The sequence below is a fragment of the Hemitrygon akajei genome, chromosome 2, assembly GCF_048418815.1.
Source record: "Hemitrygon akajei chromosome 2, sHemAka1.3, whole genome shotgun sequence".
Taxonomy (NCBI): Eukaryota; Metazoa; Chordata; class Chondrichthyes; order Myliobatiformes; family Dasyatidae; genus Hemitrygon; species Hemitrygon akajei.
In genome coordinates this window covers 30,508,877-30,536,634 of record NC_133125.1, presented here as the reverse complement: position 1 = coordinate 30,536,634, position 27,758 = coordinate 30,508,877, and the positions used below count along the sequence as shown (strand labels likewise).

The window sequence follows — 27,758 nt, the reverse complement described above, 5'->3', positions numbered from 1 at the left end:
CCTTAGATACAGAGACAAAGAAATGTGTTTCCACTGTGGCACTGTAGGTTCCAAGGTGGCTGGTCCTCAGACCCTGCCACAGTAGCACTGGTAATGCTTGACAATCCTTCTCCAATGCTCTGAGGTGCCTACTGCGCTTTGTCCATGTCAACAAAACAACATGGCTTTGGCTAGCCACCTGATTATGAATTGTCCTGCCATATAGGCTCCAAACCACACATATACACAAAGGTTCCCCTATACCATATATGTCAAACTCAAGGCCCGCGGGCCAAATCCGGCCCGCGGTGGAATTATCTTTGGCCCGCGAGATAATATCTAATTACTATTAAAGCTGGCCCCAGTAATCGAAGCGCCTATGGCGTATGATATGGCTAATGCTGAGTTTATTCAGGTACCAAGTTTTCAGGGTTTTTAGTGTTTATTCGGCAGTCTTCTTCATAAGAAACGGAATTTGTAAAGTGAAACATTTTGTAGTTATAGCAGAGACTAAGACACATGAGAGCAGGCTGAAAAAACGGAGGCAACGAAAGCTGCGTTCGCACGCGTCCGACTGATCCGGCCCGCATGAAGCTGCATTTTGCTCAATCCGGCCCGTGACCTAAAATGAGTTTGACACCCCTGCTCTATACAATCACAGTGTATTGTACAATGCCATAGCAATCCAGTTGCATCCAAGTATTTTCCCCCTTCCAGTGAATAAAATAATCTTCAGCACCATCCTTGGCAAAACTCTCAGAAATATAAATTTAATCAACCAACAGTGTTTCTTTGGTTGGCCAGAAGTTCAATCCTAAAGACTTTACCATACTTCAAAGTTCCAAACAAAATTGCTTTTAAGAAGAAATTAACTATTCACTATTTCCAGCTCAGCAGCAAAAGTTACAGTTGCTTACAAAGAAATATCTATGCTCCCCCATTACTAGTCTCCTAACTTCATTATTGGGCAACTCCAAGTATGAAAGTTCTTCAGTTATAATGAAAAAACATCACTGGAACACACTTTGTAATGGAAAGCACATGACACCAAACGATAGATCATTACTGGCAAATCTGTGTTTCATGTGCAAATGCTTTCTTCGCGTCTGCAGGATGTAGCAAATTCACTGAGAGGCAGACTCAGCAAAGACTGAAGAAGCAAGACACCTCACACCCACAGAAATTTTCTGGTATCTGAAAGAGTTCTCACTGTTCATGTTCAAGCCTTGATTGCAATTCCCAAGGCCATCTGTTGTTCTGAACAACAATCAAGCCTTAATCCAAACTTGTTCAGACCAAGAATAGAGAGCAAATTATACCCACCCCACGATCACACAACACAGCACAGATTGCAGACTTGGTATTTTGCATAATTGCTGAGTATTATGCAATCGGGTTTATGCTACCTGCCTCCTTAAACGAACAATGAATGGTGTGGCTTTGTTCCTAAAATGTTGTACTTTAAATCTTCAAAGTGCACAGCAGCATAACATTTAGTTTGTTCATTGAATCAAACAGAACAAAATTAGAAATTAATACCAAACAATTAACTTCTGGTAACTTGCATCTTGCCAACAGTTCAAAATCTTTTAAAAAGTACGAGGTCAAAATATTGATTTTTGTGCTTCTGAAAGAGAAAATTCCACTGATGAAGAACTTTTTTTTCCCCCCTCACACTTAAGATTAACTGCAAGTGGTTACTCTTGTACTGCAGTGTTTCAAAAACCTCTGTGGAATACCACATTATGATGCTACATGATCTGCTTGTGTTTAAAATGAGTCTAAAGTGGGAAAAAGTTATCATGACCACTATCTGTAATATAATAGGAGATGCCAAAGTGCCAAATGTCTCATATGATTAGACATAGCAGAAGATGATTATGATAAATATCACTACAAATAGACTGTAAAATGCTTTGGAACAGGTTGTAGTTGTAAAGATGGATGAGCAGAGAATAAACTAATTCAGAAGGACATAGGGAAGGATTGAAGGATGCGAAAAGACCAAGAGTAAAGGGGAGTAGAATCAATTGGAATTGTGATTTTAGAAATTGATTTTTCCCTTGCCAATGGCTATTGCCCTATCACAAGCCCAAAAGACCCTTCATCCAACTTAACTTCATATCATAGTGAAGCTATGAAGGCTTTGAGGTATCCTGCCCAAGACAATAAGAACGTGACCAATATGCAGAAAGATCGTTAACTATTCCTCTCAAACTGGCTTTGTCTGCCGCTTCCTCAGCTGAGCTGCCTAGCCCTGTTGCTGGATCTGGCGTCCATAGTCCACTGAGTACCAGTATTAACTCTGCTGTTGGCAGACCAGAAGTAATTTTGTCTAAGAGTTCAGTGGTGCTGTATTCACAGAGCTTTGTTTGACTGAATTCCCTGACTCAAAACTTTGAAACACTAAGAATTTACCACTAGCACCATTACTGGGAGCAAGAGAAGCTGGTGCATCCCTATCCACACGCATTTTTCCATTGTTAATATTGAATATGGAGGCTGAGATTCAAAAAGTGACCAGTACCCAACAACACTGTCACCTTCCCAATCAGAAAAAGAAGCATTAAACGAATTACTGCTCATGTAAACGACTTCACGCTTTACAATTTATTTCAATTTATGGATATTCTTTGAAGTAATTCTCCTTTAACTGCCCACACAAAAGGCGTCACAACAAAACGTGCCTTTGTTTAATCCCGCAGACTATTTTGATAATCTGTGGGCCTGTTGCTGATAATACAAACATGAAGAAATTCATTCTCCACTGGCAATAGACACAGTCATACACAGTTGTCTCTTGAACAAAGTATCAAGAAGGCAGTTGGCACATTGAGCAATTTCTCACTGGACAATCCATCACTAACTTCAGGAAAGGAGAAAATTGAAGAGGGATTTGCCTAGTGTTATAAAGCAATGCAGTGGTTTCTGAAGAACATCAATAATGATAAACACAGAAGGCCAACATGTTCAGAGATTTTTTTTAAAGCAATCAGATTGTGACAGAAGATTGAAGGCAAAGGATAATGCAGATTTGAATCATGCTTCATTAATCTTCAATTTGAAACAAGGAGAGCAGATCCAAGAATAGCAACTGAGCTAGGGTAGTCTGTTGTGAACATTACGTCATAATCCAATTTTGGAGCACATGCTCAGCACATCAATGCACTGAATTGGGTCAGATTCAGTGGAGCAGGGGAGCCTTCATTCAGGGAAATAACAAGTTCCAGCTAATATAATATTTATCAGTTTCAGCTGGTAATATATTTACCAGTTTGACTATATATAGATCTCAGCCAGAAGAGTTAATGGCTCAAGAATCAGGTAGTATCAAGAACAAATAAAAAATCTGTTTGGAAACAAATACCAGGATACTAGCAGGAGTAGGCCACCAGTTACCTCAAACTTACTCCACCAACTCAATACAATCATGGCTGATCTATGTTGGCTTCAATTCCTCTTCCACACCAGTTCTCAATATCTCTACCCTTCATAAATTTACCCTTCTCCACTTTAAATATATCTGATGATCTGGCCTCCAGCACCATCAACAGCAGAGAATTCCAGAGCTCCGCCAGCCTCAGAGAAGAAACCTCTAAGCATCAATCAGCTGGCTCCTTACTGTAACTCCCCACTAATGAAAATATCAACATCTATCCTGTTGAGTTCCCCAAGGATCATGAGTGTCTGAAGAAGGTCATCCATCATTCTTTTAAATCCAAGAAAAATAGATAAAGTGTGTCCAGCCACCTCTAATGGGTAACCCTTCCATCCCATGAATTAGACTGGTGAATATCATTGAATTGTTTTTCCGTTATGGGAACTAAGGCCATCAATGTTCCAGGTGTGCCTTCACCAACAGTGATTAACTATAATAAAACCTCCTTGTTCCTGAACTCCAATTCCCTTACAAGCACGGCTATCTATTACAGCACCAGCGACTCGGGTTCAATTTGACCGCTGGCTGTAAGGAATTTGTACTGTCATGACCCCAGCCCCCTCCTTTGTGAGAATCGCAAGAGAGAGAGAGCCTTACGGTGTGGAATGCAGGCTGGCCGCTCAGTCAGACAAAAGCCTTGGACATACATAGCCATTGTCCTGGGAGACACCTTTGTGGAATAAGGAACGGGACTACGTGCAAAACCTCAGGGCAATGTGAGATGGGTGATGGGGGAAAGATCACCCCACCCCCACCCTGATTGACATCTACAACCCTGCCAGTCCAGATAAAAGGTGGGCTGCCGAGGTGGGGCCTCAGACGCACCAGAAGACACGCTAGAAATCCTGCGACAGCGTTTTGATAGCGACAGCCGGTGGTGGGGTTCGTGTGCGTCTTTTCCTTGCCTGGGATTGGCGACCTCACCACGGAAGAACGGCTTAGCTACAGGGGAGGCCACAGATGAGAGTCCATTCCCCAACGAGACTTCCGACGAACCGAACTCCTACAGGTTGGAAAATCTGTCGGGTAACTGTTTCATTCAATCTCTCTCTTTCTAACAAAAGTGCACCAACGCGACACCACAACAGACGGCAGCTGGTGGAACTGCAGTGGCCGCAAGAGACTTTCAGATATACAGCGAACAATATATACATTACCCCTAGACAACGACAGAGCTTATTTCTGATTGATTATTACTATACCTGTGCTTTAGATTGAGTTGTGACGACGTATATGATCTGAATGTTTTGTATTAACCATACGTTTGTGCCCCTTTATAAATAAAAACGTTTGAAAATAGTAGCACCAGGCTTCAGCGGACCTCTCTATCTTTGCTGGTAAGTCACCCGGTTACTGGGGAACGTAACAGTACGTTCTCCCTATGGCCGCGAGGTGTTCTAGTTCTGTTCCACATTCCAGAGATGTACGGGTTAGTCGGCAATTGGTCATATGGGGGCAAAAGGCAGCAACGGCTCATTGGGCTGAAGAGTCAGTCACCACACTGTATGGCTAACTAATGATAAACAGAATAAAAGCCAACATGTTGTTTAACTTTTAAATTACTTGCTGCGTCTGCTTGATAACTTAGTGTGATTCATGTACTATAACCCTCTGAACTTTACTCATTTGTAATACCCCCCCTGAAATGTAATGAATTTTGAAATATTTCAACAGGTTCATCACCTCTGCAGTCAGCCTGGGCACAGGTCATTTGGAACTGCTGATTAGTCCACCTCTCCTTCATTTACTTATTGGGACAGAGAGTGGAACAGGCCCTTCGGCCCCTCAAGCCTCGCCTCTCAGCAATCACCCTATTTAATCCCAGAACAATCACGGGACAATTTACAATGAACAATTAACCTACCAACTGGTATGTCTTTGGACTCTGGGAGGAAACTGGAGTACCCGGCGGAAACCCACATGGTCACAGGGACAATGTACAAACTCCTTATGGGCAGCGGCAGGTAATGAACTTGGGTCACTCATACGTTGTGCTAACCACTCTGCTACCACGCCAGCTAGCTTTAACCATTTCTCTCATAATAAAATTCGTGATTGGGAATTTTATTAAGTACCTCTATGTTATTTGAAATTCGACTGTATTATTTTAGCAATATTTACAGTGACCCCCACCCTTGGGTGAAGACTGATGCTAAAAAGAACACAATGATGGGACATAGCTGCCATTTATTTACTTCTGCGAGTAATTCACCTGCTTTACTCTTTTTTAATCTCTCACTTACCTCAGCTGCCTTCTTCCTGTTTATATATATATACTCAAACCACCCCAGTGGTTGTGTTGCTATTACATGAAAGTTCTCCCTCAAAAATCAATTTTCTTGCTTCCCCCTCCCCCCCTCCCCCCAGGAAGTCGTTCACTGCTAGATCCAAAATACTTCCTAATCCTTTGGCCTACCATCAGCCCTCAGCACTTTGTATGGCTAATATTTCAGTTTAACATTACCCTTGACCTCCTTTGTTTTCTACAGATTGTACCCCTTTCTCATGGCATTCCCCTTTCTAACTGAGATAAATTCCTGCTGAACGGAGTCTTGCAGTTTTGAGGGGTGGAAGCATCTAATTCTACCATATTGTTGTCATTACCTTCCAAGGGGACCTTTAACCAGAAGATCTCTGATTAATCCTTTCTCATTACACATAACCAAAACTAAAATAGCCTGACCTCAGTTAACTTCTGTAGCAGGGAGCAATCCCTAAAGCACTCGACAAATTTTTCTTCCATAACACTGTTGCCAGTTTTGTTCATCAAATCAATATTTAGTCAAAATCTCCTGTGACAATTACAGTTCCCTTCAAACATGCCCTAGATATTTCCTCATTTATGTTCCACTCTATCCTGTGGTCACATTTCAAGAGAACAAAAGTGAGTAACAGAAGTATTTTAATTTTGATACAAGCTAACTAATATTCCATTCACATACACATTATGAAACTGATCAATTTAAGGAAACTTATTTTTGAGAGCCGTATTCCTCATTATTTGAGCAAATTTCTCATTATATGCCTGTGCATACAAACATGCGTGGATAAATATCACCAAGTTACTCAAAGAAAATAGTATGCAAAATCATTCAACACTTGAAGCAGTCATGCTAAATCATTTAAAATTACAGCAACACACGTTCTAGGTCTGGAAAACAGCAAGACTTAACTACAACGCTCTGCTCCCAGGTTGATTTAGCAATTATGAAACACTTGGATACATTTCAGCAATCAACAATGCATACAAATATGTAAACAATCACTTAAATCAAAAATAGAAGTAACCTAATGTCATTGTTTTTCAAAATGTTACTTAAGATCACACAGTTACATGTTTTACACATTTAAACTGACAAATGGTAATGGTTACTTCACGTGAATTCTCATTTTCCCGTTCTTGCAAAAGTTAATCAAAACATGGTCTGCACTTGTGCTAGATTTTTAACATTATATTCCTTCAATTTGCAGGAAATTTGAGCAAGTTGACAAAATGACCTTTTTTATTTTTATATAAAAGTAATTTCATATTTTTTTTGTATTTATAAATATATAATTACAGTAAGAGAATTCATGGATAGATGGAAACCCCTAAAGTTCTTGGAAGGTACAGTTCTGTTGAATTTAAAAGTAGAACTACTTATTTTGAATCTGTTTCTTGGCCAAAATTATGCAGATTAACAGAATGGGCAGGAAAAACCAAAAAGGCAGAAAGGGGCATTCCAGGACCATAGGGGATATTTATGGTAACTGGGAGAGATTGCAATGAGTTTACTGAAAGAGAGGAGCAGGAAGTATCTGTGGATGTCAGGGAGAAAGATTTGGATGATATGAGAAAATAGGTTCACAGGAATGGTGATGGAAGTGCAAATCAAATGCCAGCAAGAGGTATGTAAAGTGTGTCACACACTTCCCAGTCTGTTCTGGTAGCACCTGCCACTTTATTCTGTTGGGGCTCCCAAACACTGCAAAGCTGATCAAGTGTCAAATCATGCACTCAAGTCCAAGGTAACATATCTTGATTTGAATTAAATGATAATCCTACTGCACAAGAATAGGATGGGGGTCATTTGCCACATCGTTAAAAAGTTCGATGGAGTCACACATTGGAATCCTACCTTCCATATCTTTTCCTGTCCAGACAGTATAAGATGGTTACTGCAGCTGGTTATTTATTACTTTATCTGCACACGTCTCAGGTAGGTCAAGCACCATCAAGTACACTCATTCCTTCTGTTTACACTCCACTTGAGAGTACCTCACTTCTGTGAATTCCTGGGCAAGTTCGACACCAAAATAAATTACCAAGAAATTCCATCAACGCATCAGTTCTGTGGATGCAACAAACAATCTTAATTTTCCACTGTCCTATTTAGCCTCCCATGGTGCAGCCTCTGCACAATTTCAAAATATCCATGACACTCTGCTATTCTGTAATACTACCTGTTCTGCTTGGGTCCATATACCCCTGCTGAACTCGTGCTCTGAAGCAGAGTTACTGAAGGATAGGAAGACGAGGGGGCAACAGTGTGTTGTAGAGCACTGCTTTAGGTTGAAGACTAAATACGAGCATGAAGGAGCACTGAAGGAAGGATAAAGAAGACGCTGTAATGAACTGCACTACCCATCAATCTATAATAGTAACAAGCACTAGAGATAAATAATGGCACAAGCCACTGGTGTGTCAATGTGTTAATAAGGAGATAATTTGGCTCATTCTTTCTAGTGGTTCCAAAAAAATCTTCAACATTCTAGAAAGAGGACAAAAAATGTCATGAATTGCAAGAATGGTATCAAGGCAATGAAGAAAGAACAATACATACAGAAATGCGAAATACCAAGTTTCTCTGCTGACTGCAACAAGAAATGTTTGTCGCTCATAAGCATTTGTTTTTTTAATTTGCAAATTACTTGCAATACAGTTTCTATATTTTGTATTTAAATTCTGAGGAAAATTAACAAAATGAGACACAAGAGGACATGTGGGAAAAAAATTAAATTTTTAATAATTATTTCACACACAAAAACTTGAACACAATGGAAACACACTGAAAGCAGGTGCTGGAAATGTGAAATTAAAAACACTGGGGATACTCAGCCGGTCAGGCAGCATATTTGGAGTAAGCAGCAAAATTAACGTTTCAGATAGGTGACCTTTCTTGAGAATCTGAACATGCTTCATAATAGTTGTGTTTTGTCTCATAGCTTCAAAAGATTTACTGCAATGTTAAAGTAGTGAATATTTTATCTACAAGTTATTTAAATTTTAAAACTTTCAAAACCCAAACCATGCTGCAATTAAATCACGCGTCAATCAGTACACATAGCCAAAATATGACAATAATCTTGCAGATACTTACTGAAGTCAATACTATATTTAAAAAAGCTCTAATATGTAATATTAAGTCAGTAAAATAACTTCAATATACACCATAAAACCCAGAAACTACTAATAAAGTGAGGGACAAAGTCAAACTCAAAGCAAATGATCAAGTGAAATCTAACAGCCTCTGGAAAAAAACAAGAGAATAGAAGTGATACAATAGATCGGAAAAGCCACAAAAATGGCTTTGATTAAAGAAATTTACTCATTATCAACTGAACTCAAATTTACAATATGAAAACAGAGTGGAAAGGAATAAAGTGCACACTTTAAAAAAAGACAATGTTGTGAATGAAAATAAATGAATGGCAAACATGCTGAATGCTGAATAAACTCATCTCGGGCTTCAAGCCGGGTACAGGTATCGATTATAACCCGGCTTGAAGCCCGAGAAGAGTGCATTCATCATATACTATGGGAAAGCACAAGAACCTTTTATCATGTTGAATGATAACTTGTCACTTATTGTCCTCATCTATTTGGGCATAGTAGTTTGCTAAGAATGGCTCCAAGGGCAGTGTTTTGTACTCTGTGTGGGATGTGGGAAGGCTGAGAGACAGTCTCCCAGATTAACACATCTGCACCAGGTGCACCGAGTTTCAGCTCCTGAGAGAACGTATTAGGGAACTGGAGCTGCAGCTCAACGACCTTCAGCTCATATGTGAGAATGAGGTGGTAATAGACAGGAGCTATAGGAAGGTAGTCACCCCTAGGTTGCAGGAGACAGGTAACTGGGTGGCTGTCAGGAGAAGGTGTGGGGTGGGGGGGGGGGGGGGAATGCACAGACAGTGCAGAACACACCTGTGGCCATTCCCCTCAAGAATAAGTATATAACTTTAGATACTATTGAGGGGGACAACCTACCAAGGGGGAGCCACAGTGACCGGGTCTCTGGTACAAAACAGCAGAAGGTGAAGAAGAATGTAGTATTAATAGGAGATGCCTTAGAGGAATACAGTCAAGGTTCTGTGGGGGCAATAGAGACATCCAGATGGTATGTTGCCTCCCTGGTGCCAGGATCAGGGATGTCTTGGATCAGATCCTTGGCATTCTCAAGGGCGTGGGTGAGCAGCCAGATGTCTCAACACATAATGGTACTAATGACATGAGTAGACAAAGTGAGAAGGGCCTAAAGAGAGATTTTAGGGAGCAAGGTAAAAAGCTGAGAAACAGGACCTCCAGGGTAGAAATCTCTGGATTGTTGGCTCTGCCACGTTCCAGTGAGGATAAGAATAGAATGATTTGGCAGGTGAATACATGGCTGAGGAACTGGCGCAGGGGCAAGAGTACAGATTTATGGATCATTGAGATCTCTTCTGGGGAAGGAATAATCTGTACAAAAGGGACAGGTTACATCTGAACCTGAAGGGGGCCAATATCCTTGCGGGCAAGTTGGCTAGAGTTGCTCGGGTGTGTTTAAACTAATTTGGTGGGGGATAGGAAACAGAGTGCTTAAGATGAGGTAGTTGGTTTACCTACAGAGGGGCTTATGATAGGGCAAAACTGCAGTCAACAGGATGAGTTGCAATTTAAAAGGTAGACAATCAAAAAGGGTGAACACAGGACTAAAGATGTTTTTTCTGAATGCACACGGTATATAGAATAAAGTCGACGAACTTGTAGCACAGTTACAGATTGGCATGCATGATGTTGTAGGCACTACTGAATCATTGCTGAAAGAATACAGCTGGGGGCTTAATGTCCAAGGATACACATTGCATCAAAAGGACAGGCAACAAGGCAGAGGGTTGCGTTACTCTGTTGGTAAAAAAATGACATTTAATCATTAGAAAGAGGTGACATAGGGTCGGAAAGTGGTGAATCATTGTGGATAGAGCTTAGAAACTACAAGGGTAAAAAGACCTGATGGAGTTGTAAGCAGACCCCAAAACAGCAGATAGGATGTGGTCTACAAATGGCAACGGGAAATAGAAAATGCATGCCAAAGCAGCAATGTTACAATAGTCAATGGGGGATTTCGATGTGCAAGTAGACTGGGAAAATCAGGTTGGTGCTTGATTCCAGAAGGGGAATTTTCTGGAATGCCCATGAGGTGGCTTTTCAGAGCAGCTCATGGTTGAGCACACTAAGGGATCAACTATTCTGGATTGTGCAATGATCCAGGACTGATGAGAGAGATTCTGGTAAAAGAACCCTGAGGAGAAAATGATGATAGTATGATTGAATTCACCCTGAATTTTGAGAAGCTAAAGTCAGATGTATCAGTTTTACAGTGGAGTAAAGGGAATTACAGAGGCATGAATTGTTTGGAAAAGAACGCTGGCAGGGATGATGGAAGGGCAGCAATGGCTGGAATTTCTGGAAGCAATCTGGAAGGCACAGGATATTCGCATCCCAAAGAGGAAGTATTCTAAAGGCAAGATGACACAACCGTGGCTGACAAGAGAAACCAAAGCCAACATAAAAGCCAATGAGGGCAAGTAATAGAGCAAAACTTCATGGAAGTTAGGGGATTGAGAAGCTTTTAAAAACCAACTAAGAAAGTCATTAAGGTAAAGGTGGAATACAAAAGTAAGCTAGCCAATAATATTAAAGAGGATACCAAAAGTTTCTTCCAAGTAAAAGCAAGGCAAGAGTGGATATGGGACTGCTGGTAAACAATGGTGGAGAAGTAGTAATGAAGTCAACAAAATGGACCAACTGGATAGTATTCTGCATTGGACTTTACTGTCTCCACCACAGTATAGTGGAAGTTCCAGGTGTCAGGGATCATGAAGTGTGTGACGTTACCTTTACTAGAGAGTAGATTCTTGGAAAACTGGAAGATCTGCAGGTAGACAAGTCACCTGGACCAGAAGATGTACACGACAGGGTTCTGAAGGAGGTGGCTGAAAAGATTGTGCAGACATTAGTAATGACCTTTCAAGAATCACTAGATTCGGGAATGGTTCTGGAAGTCAGGAAAATTGCAAATGTCACTCCACTCTTCAAGAAGGAAGAGAGGCAGAAGAAAGGAAACTATAGGCCAGTTAGTCTGACCTCAGTGGTTGGGGAGATGTTGGAGTTGATTATTAAGGATTTGGTTTCACGTACTTGGAGGCACATGATAAAATACAGCATAGTCAGCATTGTTTCCTCAGGGGAAAATCTTGCCTGACATCATCAGTTGGAACTCTTTGAAGAAATAACAACCAGGATAAACAAAGGAGAATCAGCTGATGTTTGTGTACTTGGATTTTCAGAAGGTCTTTGACAAGGTGGCACATGAGGCTACTTAACAACCTACAAGCCCATGACATTACAGGAAAAATTCTAGCATGGATAAAGCAGTGGCTGATTGGCGGGAGAGAGAGTGGGAATAAAGGGAGCATTGTCCGGCTGGCTGCCAATGACCAGTAGTGTTCCACAGGTGTCTGTGTTGGGACCGATTCTCTTTATGTTATGTGTTAATGATTTGGGTGATGGAATTGATGGCTAATGCTGCAAAGTTTGCAGACAATATGAAGATAGGTGGAAAGGCAAGTAGTTCTGAGGAAGTAGAGAGGCTACAGAAGTATGGACAGAATAGGCGAATGGGCAAAGAAGTGGCAGATGGAATTGTAGTGTTGGGAAGTGTACAGTCATGCATTTTGGTTGAAGAAATGAACGGGTGGACCATTTTCTCAATGGAATGAAAATACAAAAAACTGAGTGCAAAGGGACTTGGGAGTCCTTGTGCAGGATTTCTTAAAAGTTAATTTGCAGGTTGGGTCTGGTGAGGAAGGCAAATGCAATGTTAACATTCATTTCAAGCGGACTAGAATACAAAAGCAAAGATGTAATATTGAGTCTTTATAAAGCACTGGTGAGGCCTCACTTAAGAGTATTGTGAGCAGTTTTGGGCCACTTATCTTAGAAAGGAAGTACTGAAACCGGAAAGGAAGTACTGAAACCGGAAAGGATTCCAAAGAGGTTCACAAAAATGATTCCAGGTTTGAACGGCTTGTCACATGAAGAACATTTGATGGCTCTGGGCCTGTACTCACTGAAATTCAGAGGAATGAGGGGTGACCTCATTGAAACCTATCAAATGGTGAAAGGCCTTAAGAGAGTGAATATGGAGAGGATGTTTCCAATGGTAGGAGAGGCTAAGACCAAAGGACATAGCCTCCGAATAGAAGGGTGTCTTTTTAGATTGGGATTGAGGAGGAATTTTAGTCAGAGTGGTGAATCTGTGGGCAGAGCTTGATAGATTCTTGATTGGTCAGGGCATGAAGATATACAGGAAGAAGGCAGGAGACTGCGGCTGAGAGGAAAAATGGATCAGCCATAATGAAATGGCGGAGCAGACTCAATGGGCCAAAAAGCCTAACTCTGCTCCTACGTCTTATGGTCTTTTGGATTACTGTTAATGGAGTGGTTATATCTCAGATATCTGAAGAAAATCCATTTTGAGTCAGGGAGAGAATTCAACAAAATTAACAAATAACAGATTTTTTAAAATGAAGGAGAAGCATTAGAAGAATGTCAGATCCCCTTGAAAAAATAGCTTCCATCTTATAATTCTGGTTGGTGAGAATACTACTGTTATTTTAGACATTACTTTTGCAAAATCATGCCAGTGTATCAGCAGGAAAACTACACATAGGACTCTGCTATTTTTGTTAAGATATCATGTCTGTTGGGAGCTGGTGGGACAGTTGGAAGTGAAACCAGGGAGTTTTGGCCGGTGAGTCCAATGTCTGTGGTAGGAAATTTCAGGCCTACAATTGACTTACTGTCTATAAAATTTTCTATGAATCAGACTGTCAGTCAGCATGCTTTTGAAAAGGATAGGTCCCACCAGCACAATTGAATTCATTAGATGAAAACAGTACATGCAAAACAGTGGGTTATGGAATGCCTAAGGGTGGTATTCATAAGAAATTCCAGAAATCATATCAGCTAGTTTCAGTTAAATTGAATAAATGTCAAACATAGAGTCCCTTCCTACAGATATGTTATTCACCCCAGATGGTTCTGCACAAGCCCATTTCGAGAAAGAAAATAAAGGAAATAAAAGTCACGAACCATCTGACGATAATTCACAAGCCAGAATGGGTAGCAATATTTTGTAACATCTAGATGAAACGTTACCTGAACTGAACACCAAGGAGAAAGGATTTTGATTTTAAGTGGGCTCTACTAAAGGAGAAATGTCTGTGCATTAACATTCTCCTTGTGCTTCACGCCCAAAAGCCACAAATTAAAATCCATATGCAGTCGGCCCTCCTTATCCGTGAGGGATTGGTTCCAGGACACCCTCCCACAGATACCAAAAAACGCAGATGCTCAAGTCCCTTATTTAACCTGCCTCAGTGCGGAGGAGTTTAGGACCCGCTGCCCACAGTGTTTCTGTTCCGTTGACGGAAAACGATCACAATTGAAAATAAAGTGAAAATAATAAAGCGATCAGAAAGACGTGAAAAGTCATCAATCACTGGAAAAGCGTTAGGCTATAGTCGGTCAACAATCCGAACAATTTTAAAGGATATAATGAGAATAACGGAGCATGTGAAAGGCCCTGCTCTGATGAAAGCTACAATTATTACTAAGCAACGGAGTGGTTTAATTATTGAAATACATACATTTCTTAAGTGTTTTATATGCATAGAAAAGGTAAAATATATACTAAGACAAACTTTTGACTGACGCTAAATAATAACAGATGTACCTGTTCCGACTTAGAGAACTTGTTTTTTTTCCGAATCCCAATCCGTGATAACCAATGCACATATACTTTAAATCATCTCTAGATTACTTATAACACCTAATACAATGTAAATGCTATGAAAATAGCTGTTATAATGTATTGTTTAGGGAATAATGACAAGGAAGAAAAAGTCTGTACATGCTCAAACAACAAATGCTGGAAAGCAAACTTCCGGGTTTTCCCAATCCGCAGTTGGTTGAATCTGTGCATACAGAACCCGTGGTTAAGGAGGGCCGACTGTATACAAACCAGCATTTGAATTCCAAGTTTTAAATTATGAGATGAGATCTGAGAAACTCAATAGTTCAATACAGTCGGCCCTCCTTATCCGCGAATTCAACCAACCATGGATCACGAAAACCCGGAAGTGCTCTTCCAGCACTTGTTGTTCGAGCATGTACAGACTTTTTTCCTTGTCATTATTCCCTAAACAATGTAGTATAACAACTATTTTACATAGCATTTACATTGTATTAGGTGTTATAAGTAATCTAGAAATGATTTAAAGTATACGGGAGGATGTGCGTGGATTATCATGCATCAGAATCGAAGAAATCGGAAGCTCTCTTACTATAAGTAAGTCGAAACAGGTACAACCAGTATTATTTAGCGTCAGTTGGTCAAACGCTTGCCTGAGTATATAGTATATATTTTACCTTTCTATGCATATAAAACACTTAAGAACGTATGTTTCAGCACCGGGCTTGGGAACGGAAGTTTTCGGGACTCGGGACAGACGACTCCCGAGTGTGCTCTCCACCATGTCGGGTTGACGTGAGGAACAAAACCCCAAAACCCAATAATTAAACCACTGCGTTGCTTAGTAATAATTGTAGCTTTCATCGGGGCAGAGCTTTTCTCACTTTATCCTTTAAAATTGTTCCGATCATTGACCAACGTAGCCTCACGCTTTTCCAATGACCGACGGCATTTCACCTCTTTCCGATCACTATTATTTCCTCTTTATTTTCAATCGTGATCGTGATTATTTTCGTGAACAGAAACACTGCGCATTCAGAGCTCTGGCGCCAGGTCTTAAATTCACCGCACTGACACAGGTTAAATAAGGCCTGGAGTTCCGCTGGGTCCTGAGGTCCACCGGATTGAGACAGGTTGCATAAGGGACTTGAGCATCCGCGAATTTTGGTATCCACGAGAGGTCCCGGAACCAATCCCCCGCGGATGAGCAGGGCCGACTGTAGTTTCATTTAACATCAGAAAAATGTATACAATACACATCCTGAGATTCTTGTTCTTCGCAGACATCCATGAAAACAGAAGAGGGCCACAAAAGAATGAGCGGCAGCAAAAACATCAGAACACCAAAGCCCCCCAACTCCCCCTCCTGCACACCAGCGGCAAAACAACCCCCCTTCCCCACTTACTTCAGCAAATAAAAGCATCAGCACCCTCCACCCACCATGCAAGCAATAACAAAACCCCCAAGAAAGACCATGATCTGCAGTACAACAAAAACTAATCATTCACCTGACAATTCAACATGCCACAGGCCCTCCCACCCCCCCAAATAAAGGATCTGTACTCCTAATAGTTTACAAATGGGCGACACAACTAAAGGATACAAAGGCTGACTCAGAAGATTGCAGTAAAGATTTACAGATACCGGAAATGTAAGTGTATAACATATCAGGAAATGAAGAAAAGACTGGGAATCTTTTCTCAGGGAATCTGAGGTAGTGGCCAAATATATTTCTTTAAAGTTATTCACCTTTTTCATGCAGTTGAGTCAAATTTGAAGTATGGCCTAACAAGTGGACATCAATTGAAGATAGTCACCAAAATAATCAAACCAGGAATTCAAAGGAAATTGTCTTATGCAAATAATGGTGATAAAGTAAAGGAAATGGTTGATGTCAACAGTGTTAATGCACTTAAAAGAGAAGCCAAGTACAGGAAATGGGGTGGAACAGGGGTGGTTAGGTCACCAGGCCTTCTTCTCTGCCATGCATCTCAAGACCAATAAGACACTAGCAAAATGCAGGTAGAACTTCAAATGACTTGTGGCTTCATAGAGCAAGTTGTAGAAAAGTAACAGAACACGACAAAATATGCTCCTTCAGAAGAGTAACAGCATTTTAAACACGCAGTTACACAAAAAGAATCTAGTATCACCCAAGATCCTGAGGGTCACATCCTGTAAATTGATGATGCATAGACGCTGTTGGCAAGAACGAGCCTGAAGACGAGCAGTCTAGCTCACCTCCCACCAAGCAAATGATGGAGGGCAGCACCAACAGGAGCAGCCAGCCCCACCACGCCACACTGTCTCTACAACTTTCTCGCCTGGGCAGCTGCAACAGGCGACCCCGCGGCATAAAGCCAAGTCCACGCTACAACCAAGGCCAAGCAGGCCCCCCCCACCCCCCCCCCCCCCCGCTGTAGATCTCGCCAATAAACCAGTGAACTGGACTTGCAGCATTCTGTATTACCAATGCACAACAGAGTCTTGTAATCACAACAAAAATGTTCAAAACCAGCTCTTGCCATTAGATTGCACACCACCTTCACAGAACGACTCCAACGCCTTTCTGCACCAAGTCCTCCATTACCCACACTATCGAGCAACTCACTGATGTGGTAGATATGCAGCACTTGAAGTTCTTAATATCCAGCAGGGCGTTGTGATTCTAAGAAATGCTTAAAAAAAGACACTAACACCTTTGGTCGTTAGGAGAGGCTGCTGCATCCAAGCGGCAGCCGTCTTTCCAGAAGGTCTAGGACCATTCTAGAAATTTTCTTCCGAAGCCACTTTTAAAGCTTTGACATCTTTCCATGTTCAAAAATGGACCCAAAAAAAGTGCTTCAAAAAAGGGGTGGACGTTTTTGTTTAAAACAGCCACCTATTTTAGAACTGAACATAAACCCAAGATTTAATTTATTTTAATAAACGTTTTGCTCAACTGTCTTATGTTTTTCAAACACTGAAATGTCCTTAGATATCACTGTTTTTTCTTGTACCCTTATCAAAATTGTAGAATTTGGCTTCCTTACTGCTTATTTTTCCTAGCTTTATGTCAAATTTTGAAATTCTGCTTTACACCAGCCTATGTGTAATAATGAACAGAAGAACTTTAAAATCGATTTTAAGAGATACAGATAACCAATGCAGAGTAGTTAGGGCAGGATTGATATGCTTCCTCATCCGGGTTTTAGTTTAAAAATCTAGCAGCTGTGTTCTGAATGAGTTGAAGTTTGTCGGTAGATTGCTTTGGAAGGCCAGTTAGAAAGTGCATTGAGTAATCTTGTCTATTTGGTATAAAGGTGTGAATTAGTTTTTCAGTATCATTACGTGACAGAAGCGGATTATTACACATCAAAATCAGCTCTGAAAACTCCGAGAAACAGAGGGGAAACTAACATATACTTCCCTGCTCTCTGAAAAACACCCATTTCTTATAGGCTTGTGATTTTCTATTCCTCAGTTATTCCCCCACCCCCATCACAATAGGTTTTAAATCCTATCACAACAGGGGCAAAGTATTACAGAGGTCAAGTTGAAAAGTACAAAGCTGAAGAAGCAGGAAAACTGAAATAAAACAGGAGATACTCAGGAGTCAGGTAGCTCCTGTTGAGAGGGTGGGGGGGAAAAAAGAGTTAACATTCCAGTGATCTTGCAACCAAACATTTTCACCTCCTCCTCTCCCTCCCCCACTCTGCTCTCCACAGGGATTGGCCCCCCTCTGTAATCCCCTTTTCCATTTGCCATGGTAATACCCCTCCTGGCACCTATCCTGCAAGTGGGCAATGTGCTACACCTGCCCATTCACCTCGCCTAACTTCCATTCAGGGCTCAGAAGAGACCTTTCAAGTGAGGCAACACTTGCTGAGAATGGCAAGAACAAGTCATCCGTTCTTACCAGGAGATGATAATGCCCCATCATCTCTGACTTCTGGTATGGCTGCAATAAATAAGTGGATGAACAATAATCTCCTGATATTAAATGAAGATAAAACTGAAATAAATTTATTTGCTCACAAAGCCAAAAGAGATTAACTTCTTGATAAACTTGATAACTTTGCATCCCTTGTAAAATCAGAAGTAACGAGCCTGGGTGTTATCCTTAATTCAAATGTGCATTTTAAATCCCACGTAAACTGATCAGAGCAGCATTTCTACATAGAAGAAATATTGCAAAGATACGTCCGCTTCTGTCACGTAATGATACTGAAAAACTAATTCACACCTTTATACCAAATAGACAAGATTACTCAATGCACTTTCTAACTGGCCTTCCAAAGCAATCTACTGACAAACTTCAACTCATTCAGAACACAGCTGCTAGATTTTTACACTAAAACCCGGATGAGGAAGCATATCAATTCTGCCCTAACTACTCTGCATTGGTTATCTGTATCTCTTAAAATCGATTTTAAAGTTCTTCTGTTCATTATTAAAGCTCTCAATGGCCTTTGACCCGAGGACATCACAGAATCACTTTCATTCTATAATCCTGCTCAAGCTCTCAGGTCTTCTTCCGACGGTCTCTTAAATATAAACAATCTCCCTCAGAAAATAATTGAGAGATCAGCTTTATTGAACTCCACTCTTAAACTTTGGAACTCAATACCTAAAACTATAAGAGGTGCAATCAGTTGAAACTTCTAAACACCTGCTCAAAAACAATTTATTTAACATTGCTTTAAACATTTTTTTGTCTTTTATTTACATGTTTTCACATTATTCTATTATAAAGCACACTGAACTATATCATTTGTATGAAAAGTGTTTAATAAATTAGTTATTATTAAAAGTAGCAGATTTTTGTAAAAGTTATTTGGTACAATTTCAGAGCCACAAATTTGTAATCACTTCCCAGCCTGACCTACACGTGACTCCCAATACAAGCAGTTTGGGCAATTCTTCACTGTACCGTCAATTTGGAAGCAATTAGGAATAGGCGACAAATGCTTGTTTTGCCAGCAATATCCACTTCTGAATTAATAATCTTTTGAGCAGGAAGAACCTGCTTTAACAAACACCTCAGATTGTCTTCTGCACAAATTGAGTGATTCCCTAACTTGCTATACTCATGAAAGACAAACTTTCATTCCTTTTTATAATCTTCATGTTTTAAGTACTCAATGTGACTACTGTAATTCACCTGAACATTACAAGATTGCTGTCAGAAGCTAATCTACTACCTACAGCTGCAAAATAACATCAGCATTGTATTATTCATATGCAGAGAACAGTTCAGTCTTCATTGGTTTATAGAAAGACAACAAATTTATCTTCCTTTTTAAACTAATGGATTAAAAACTGTCAATGAGAGAAGATCATGAATGAAGAGCATATACTTATGCCAAGAACAACTCCACAGATGATTAATAAAGGTATTCTTTTCAATGCAGGCAATTTTTATTTCGAATACCAATCTGAATCCAGAACAGAGAGGAAGTGGAGATACCTTCGACGTGCTTAGTTTATACATAACCCAGTCTTGGTAAATGGCTATGCAGTAAGCTTAAGTGAAATATTGTTGTGGTTTGTTCCTAAAAGCTCTTCTTTTATTGCACATATATTGGACCTTGAGTAACCAAAGCACAAACATTAAACTTCTTTCACAAGTAGACTAGAAATATTTTGCTAAACTACATACATTCCTGGCACATCCAACAAAGTGGAAACACTGAAAGGTAACCAATCTTTGACCAAGCTGTATTGGAAGCCCCACTGAGGCAATTATTTAGCCAAGCAGTTCTGAATGTTCTTAATCAAATTTGCAGAATAGTTGAGCTCTCATTCCAGCTAGGATGCTCTGAGGGTTCCCCAACCTGGAGCCCACGGACCCATTGCTTAATGGCATTGGTCCAGGGCATTAAAAAAGCTGGGAACCCCCGCTCCAGATTGTGTTTGTCCATCTGGCATTTACGTAGCTTCGGCAGATGAGAAATGAAAACACGTGCCAATCATTGCCCAAACCAAAAAAAAGTGAGAACAAATTGAATGATCTCATCACAAAAAAAACCACTTTACAAAAACAAGATAACAATAATTGTAGAGCCAAAACCATGCGGAATTATTATTTTTTAACCAAAAAAAACAGCCCTCAGAACTGCAAAAAGGCATCTGACATGTTTCTCATGAACCATCCAAGATACTGCCACTTGCACGATTCCTTCTGAGAATACTCTTGCAGTACCACACTCTTGATAAATCCATATCTAAATGCATCCATCAAACATGAAAAATCACCAGGGAGGATAATAAAAATTTTTATCTTCCCTGATCATGTGGCTGATATAGAGCCAATGAGGTTGCACTCTGACATAGCAGGAAAAAAAGCAATCAGATTAAATTCTCCAAAACTGTTCCTTGTGAACATGAATGTTACCGATAAAGCAAACGCTTCGGACACACAGAAAAGTTCAGCTAGCGGAGAAAATAGTTGAATTTAAATTGTAACACACATGCACTGAAATAGTATTACTTGAGTTGCCAGAATTTATTTCTCATACAGATTTTTTTTGAAGTATTTCAACTCTTTATCCAACTTCCATGTCCAATGCCTTGTGGGAGCCAGAGACAAGATGTCCAGATCACCCTGTTCAACAGGCTAAGTGTTAATATTCTACAATGGAGTAACTTTTTCCACCCAGTCAACCAATATATCACTCAAATGACAAGTGGATTAATATTATTTTGTCATACAAACTTAGAAGAGTATTTTCTACCAACAGAGAATAAGCTTTTTCGTCCCCACATCAGCTTCTCCCTAAATGAGATCACCAGCTATTGTTAACAACAAACACATGGGACTTCAGCTTGTGAACTTAGATAAAACATTTTCAATCATGTTCTTGGTGCGCAGTCAATGATCCCTTAATAAACAAGATAATCATGCAAATATAAAATTAAACACTCAATATTTTACTTGAACTTTTTAGTTCTGTCCTCCCAAAGACATATTTGTCTATCTATTTGTCCAAATCCAAGTAAACACGAAGCGATTCTGGAAATACCTAATCTGGGCATCACTAAGCACATTGTTGATGGGTAATTTGGGTAGCTTCCAACTGATGGCATGAACATCAATTTCAAACACATGAAAATCTGCAGATGCTGGAAATCCAAGTAACACACACAAAATGCTGGAGGAACTCAGCAGGCCAGGCAGCATCTATAGGGAGAAGCACTGTCGACGTTTCGGGCCGAGACCCTTCGTCAGCACTGGGAAAAAAGAAAATGAGAAATCAGAGTAAGAAGGTGGGGAGGAGAGAAGGAAGTAGTACAAGGTGGTAGGTGATAAGTGAAATCAGAGACAAGGGAAAGGGTGAAGCAAGGAGCTGGGAAGTCGATTGGTGAAAGAGATAAAGGACTAGAGAAGGGGGAATCTGATAGCAGAGGGTAGAAGACCATGGAAAAAAAGGGAAGAAGGAACACCAGAGGGCAGGTAAGGAGATAAGTTGAGAGGCAGAAAAATGGGAATGGAGAATAGTGAGGAGGGGGGCAAATGCCAGAAATTCAAGATTATTGATTTGATGAGCACTGATTTCTCCTTCTGGTAAAAATTTATCCCCCCTCTCTCCTCTTTCCCACTCTGGCCTCTTCTCACTTGCCTATCTCCTCCCCCCGGATCCCCTCATCCTTCTGCTATGGTCCATTCTCCCACACCTCTTTATTCTGGTGTTTTCTCCCTTCCTTTCCATTCCTTCAGAAAGGTCTCAGCCCAAACTGTCAACTGTTTATTCAATTCCATATATGTTGCCTGACCTGCTGAGTTCCTCCAGCATTTTATATGTGTTGCTCTGGATTTCCAGCATCTAGTTAATTTCTTGTGTTTGTTATTGGTAGATGCATTTGATTATAATATCAATAATTCCTTCCATATTTCAATGATGGTGGTAAAGAGGTTAATCATCTAAAAATTAGACACATCTTAGGATTTGGACATGTAGATAAATTTTTACACCAGATATCAAATCACAGCTCTACTGGAACATAATGGTTAATGAAGGGAGACCTGAAGCAGTACATCTATAGAAAATTGCTGACACATTCAAACACTTCTGAATGGTACATGAACCGAACCAAATTAGCTTTTCTGAACAAGAGCACCAAACCAGGTTCCATGGGTGAAAGTCAACTGTCCATTTCTCACCAATGATGCCCCGTGACCTACTGAGTTCCTCCAGCAGTTTGCTTGTGCTTCACAGATGCTGCCTGACAGGCTGAGATCTTCCAATGTTTTGTGCTTTTGTGCCAGATTCGAGCTTCTGCAGTTTTATTTGTTGACTATTAGCATTCACTCTTTCTTTCCCTCTCCAAATGTGTTGCCTGACCTCCTGACATTTTGATTCCCCGCCCCCGCCCCCCCCCCCCCCGATATCTAGCATCTGCATTAGTTAGCTAATGGGTGACTACTCAGTACATCCAATAATTTCTGTAGTTAAGAGTGGTCTCCAAGCTAGATAGTGACAAAGAAATGGTTGATGTACCAGTTCCTGGATTACAGATTGTGAATATTCTGTTGCATTTGATTATCAGAGAAAATTAGAAAAGCCTCATTTTGGAATGTACAATTCAACCTTGGCCACCCCATTTGGCACAGTTGTATTTCACAAAATGAAGGTGTGGACTTTCCTGCAAAAAGCTAGACAGTGGTTAAATGAGCCACGTTGTGTAATCAAATAAACTACAACATAGTCTTCCAACAACTTAATCGACAAAGTGAGGAAGATCCAAGTCCCTGCTCTGGCCATCTGATAACCTTGGCAATATAGACAGTAAAATTTCACCAGCAAATGAAGGGTGCCTATTGATCATCATTATGAGGCCATTTGTCCAGGCTGTACGTACTGTCATGAAACACTATGATTCATTGTGGAGGTCTCCAATGCACATTTCCACCTACCTTGAAAACACTATGCCTCGTTTGTCCCACTGTGAAACTGAACATCAACCTAAGACAAGCTCTGTAAATATACCGACTAAAGCACCATACACAGTTTGGATTTACACAATGGCAAGTCGTATTCCTGTTAACCTTTTCAGAAGCAATAATTAATCCATGAGGTGCAAGTAATATAAAGCAGACAAAATATTGATAGAATAAAATATCAGAATCCCTTCCCCAAGAGTCTAAAACTAGAGGGCACAGGTTTAAGAGGATAATGGAAAGATTTAAAAGGGTCCTGAGGGACAGATTTTTCACTGAGAGCGGTGGGTATATTAATCAAGCTGCCAGAAGAGGTGGTGGAGACAAGGGCAATAACAATGCTTAAGACGATAGGAAAATTTTAGAGGAATATGGGTCAAATAGAGGTAAAAGAGACTGGTTTAGGTGAACACCTGATGGATGATTTGGGCTGAAGGGCCGTTTACTGTGCTCTACAACTCAATACCTCTATATATCCATCAATGAATAAATTGAATACACAATCAACAGGAAGAAAGCTTCCAGTTAGTAGTTTAATTGGACATTGTAAATTGTCCTGTGATTATGCTAGGGTTAAATAGATGGGTTATCTGGCTGGAAGGGCTTAGTCCATTCCATATCTCTGAATTAAATAATACTATACCGTCTAACATAAACATGCACCTCAAACTCTGTCTATCTGTCAGTCTTTAAGCTATGCTTCTCAGGGACTTGTGCCGTTATTTTGTGACTGTGTGCTGGATCGTAACTATGTGTGCTGAGTGTGACTGCAAATGTACTGAGTTTTGCACCCTGGCCCCAGAAGAATGATGTTTTGTTTAGCCATTTACATGTGCATGATTGAATGACAATACACTTGAACTTGAATTTACAGTTGAGTTATCTAACAGGAACAAGCTATTACTACTTTTATTTTAATAATATTGCAGAAGGGAATCCCATTACTTTATATTTGCTTCTGAAGGATTTTACTTTTCCCAATTGGGAATATAATTTGTGGCGCTCTTTGGAGTGTTTCTCAAAGCCTCTTTTTTGTTTTTGGCCACAAAACAGAAACCTGGTTTAAATTAGACAAGTCAAATATACAGTTTCACTACAGCTTTTGTTTATTTTAAATTACTGAATATTATTCCAGGAGTCAGTGGTGGTAAGGGTGAGCAGCTTCAAGTACCTGAGCGTCAACATCTCCAAGGATCTATATTAGGCCCAACAGTTTGAAGCAATCAGGAAAGAGGCTTCCTATAACTCTATAGTTATAAGTTTGAGGAAACTTGGTCAGTCACCAAAGACTCTTGCAGATTTTTACAGATGTACAGGAACATAAGACATGAGCAGAGTTATACCATTCAGTCCATCAAGTCTTCTCAACTATCAACTTCTGCCTTAAATATACCCATAGACTTGGCCTCCACTGCAGTCTGTGGCAGCGCATTCCACAGATTCACTGCTCTGGCAAAAAAAAATCCTCCTTACCTCCATTCTAAAAGGTCACCCCTCAATTTTGAGGCTGTGCCCTCTAGTTCTGGATAGCCCACCATGTACGGTGGAGAGCCTTTCCACTGGTTGCATCACCGCCTGTTATGGAAGCTCTAATGCACAGGATCACAAGGGGCTGATTCAGTTACTGATTCAGCCAACTCAACTATTCTCCCCACCAAAGGACTCATTCATGAGATGATGCCTCAAGAAGGCAGCGTCCATAATTGAGGACTTAGACAAACTTCTACAGATGTGTAGCTGAGAGTATATTGACTGGCTGGATCACAGCCTGGTATAGAAACACCCATGCCCTTGAATGGAAAATCATACAAAAAAAAGTAATAGATATGCCCCAGTCTATCACAGGCAAAATCCTCCCAATCATTGAGCACATCTACATGCATGCAGTCGCAGGAAAGCAGCATCCATCATCAGGTATCCCCACCACCCAACTCATGCTCCCTTCTCCCTGTTGTGATTAAAAGCGCAAGAGCCTCAGGACTTGCCCTACCAGGTTCAGGAACAGTTACTACCCCTCAGCCATTAGGCTCTTGAATCAGAGGGGACAAATTCACTCGCCCCATCACTGAAATGTTCCCACAACCTATGGCCTCATTTTCAAGGATTCTCAATACTTATTGCTTATTTCTCTCATTTCTTCTTTTAGCATTTCTACAGTTTGTTGTCTTCTGCACTCTGGTTGAACGCCCTTACTGGGCAGTCTTTCATTGATTCTGTTATAGCTACTATTCTAAAGACTTGCTGAGTATGCCCACAAGAAAATGAGTTGTATATAGTGTCATACATGCAGTTTGATAATAACATTTGCTTTGAACTTTAAGGACCACCACCATCCAGGATATGGCCACTTCTCATTACTACTGTTAGGCAGGCCTGTAAATCCACACTGAATAGCCATGAACATTATTCCCTTTTTATTCACTATTTACTTATTTTGAAATTTACAGTAATTTTTGGTCTTTGCACCGTAATGCACTGCAGCAAAACAACAAGTTTCATGTCATGTATCAGTGATAATGATTCTGAGGAATATAATGTAGCTGATTTCATTTGCAGCAACTTCAACAGCTACATCACAACTGAAAGCAAACTTGCAATATTCTCTGTTAGTGGTTAACACTGATAGAAGATCAGACCAAGCTGCCCTTTGTCAGTATTTGCAACTATTCAATAAACCTGGGTACAGAACTGAAGATCATCTGAAAAGATAAACTTTGCTTGCTTTCACATAATTAGTAACCCCGCTGCTCACCATTTTCTATGGTAAGGTATTTGAAACAAATTAGATTTGAGTTAACCTTGAATAGTTAATGCATCGTATATTTCTAGAAATAATCTAGAAATTTTACAAAATGTTCGTTTATTGCTGTAATTTCAATGCATTCTCCTCTGCACCAGCCAGTAATGTTACTGGTAATTTCCTTTATTCAATTCATTGTCTGCACCGATCAACTACTGTTATGTATTAATCTTAAAAGAAATGTGTTATGACAAGATCTAAACTTCATACTAATTGAATTTCTACGGTATTTGAAATTGAATTTCAAGGGTATTTGAAGTGCATAAAAAAATCCTGAGCCCTTCTCCACACCCATTCTTAACCATGTTTCATCCATCTCAACTGGTCTTCCCTGCTGCTGTTGGACCACAGACATTATGATTATTTTCAATTTTTTTTAAACTACAAATTTCCATTTCAGTTGCTTCACTGTATACTTTATGTGCTTCAAAGATCCTCTCCAGGAATCATACTGTCTTAAGTGAAATCAAAATAAGCTTGGTCAAATTGCTGCAAACTGTGAGGAGATGCGAACAAAATGCTTCCTTGTATAAGAGAAGAGGCTGATGAGAAAGGTAACGTGCTCAGTGAGAAGCAAATTGAAGAATTCAAACATCCAAAAGAGAAACAAACTGCAGCTTTAAATGTATGCCTTGTGGGAGCAAGGCACAAGGACAAAGGTAACAAAAGTAAAAGCAAACACAATATCCTGAAAAAGAAACGCTGAAAGTGCTCACAAAGAGGTAAGAAGATGACTATCTGACATCCAGATGTGAAAGTCGAAAGTGCACCCACAAGCGTTTAGTGTTGCTCTGCTGCACTCCCACGTTAAGCTTCATCTTTCAAACACCATTAATCCAAATCCACTTGTGCTACACCTTTCTGCAATTTCTTCACTTAAACAATTCTGCACATTTGTTCTTCTCTCCAAATTGAAGAACTTCACATTTTCTCACTGTTTTTCATTTGCCAACGTTTTGTCCATTCAATTTACCCATCAGTAAATTGGACAGTGTTTGAATCCCACTTGAAACACGCCTGTTATCTCAGAAGTTGGTTACCATACATTTCCCTTCTTCTCCCAGGACAGTAGCCTACAATATAAGCAGCTGTGCCTCCAGTACCGACTCGTGTTCCCCCTTTGGTCACAGGTCAGTGTCAATGAATTGACCCCACCCCATCCCCACGCATTGATTCTCATCTCCAACGCTGTTAGCTCGTATTGTGTGAGCTAACATATTGTGAGAAATCTTGTTGAACACCACTTGATAAAAATGCATCTAATGATTCCTTTCCATCCACTCTTAACAAAGCTCCCTGAAAAAAAAGCTCAATTGTTGCTGCTTTTGTAACTGTTTTAAACAATCACTGGGAAAGAAAGTTGCAACAACAGGGCTTCAAGATTTAATCAGAGTATTTTTTTTCTTAATACTAAGTGACAATGACATTATACTGAGGTTCTCTTGAAAGAATACTTCCTCCCTATTTCAAGGGTTAGTAACTGTCAGAACTGTTTGGCCCCCAATTAGCTCAATTCCACTAACAAATTCCATCACGACTGAAATACAGGCAGAAAACACCGTTGC

The 27,758-nt window shown here is 40.2% G+C and overlaps 1 protein-coding gene across 4 annotated transcripts in view; it reads right to left on the bottom strand.

The window, feature by feature from the left end:
* LOC140740356 (casein kinase I) overlaps positions 1-27,758 on the bottom strand; it is a 233,163-nt gene that overhangs the window by 136,883 nt on the left and 68,522 nt on the right. The window lies entirely within an intron of this gene.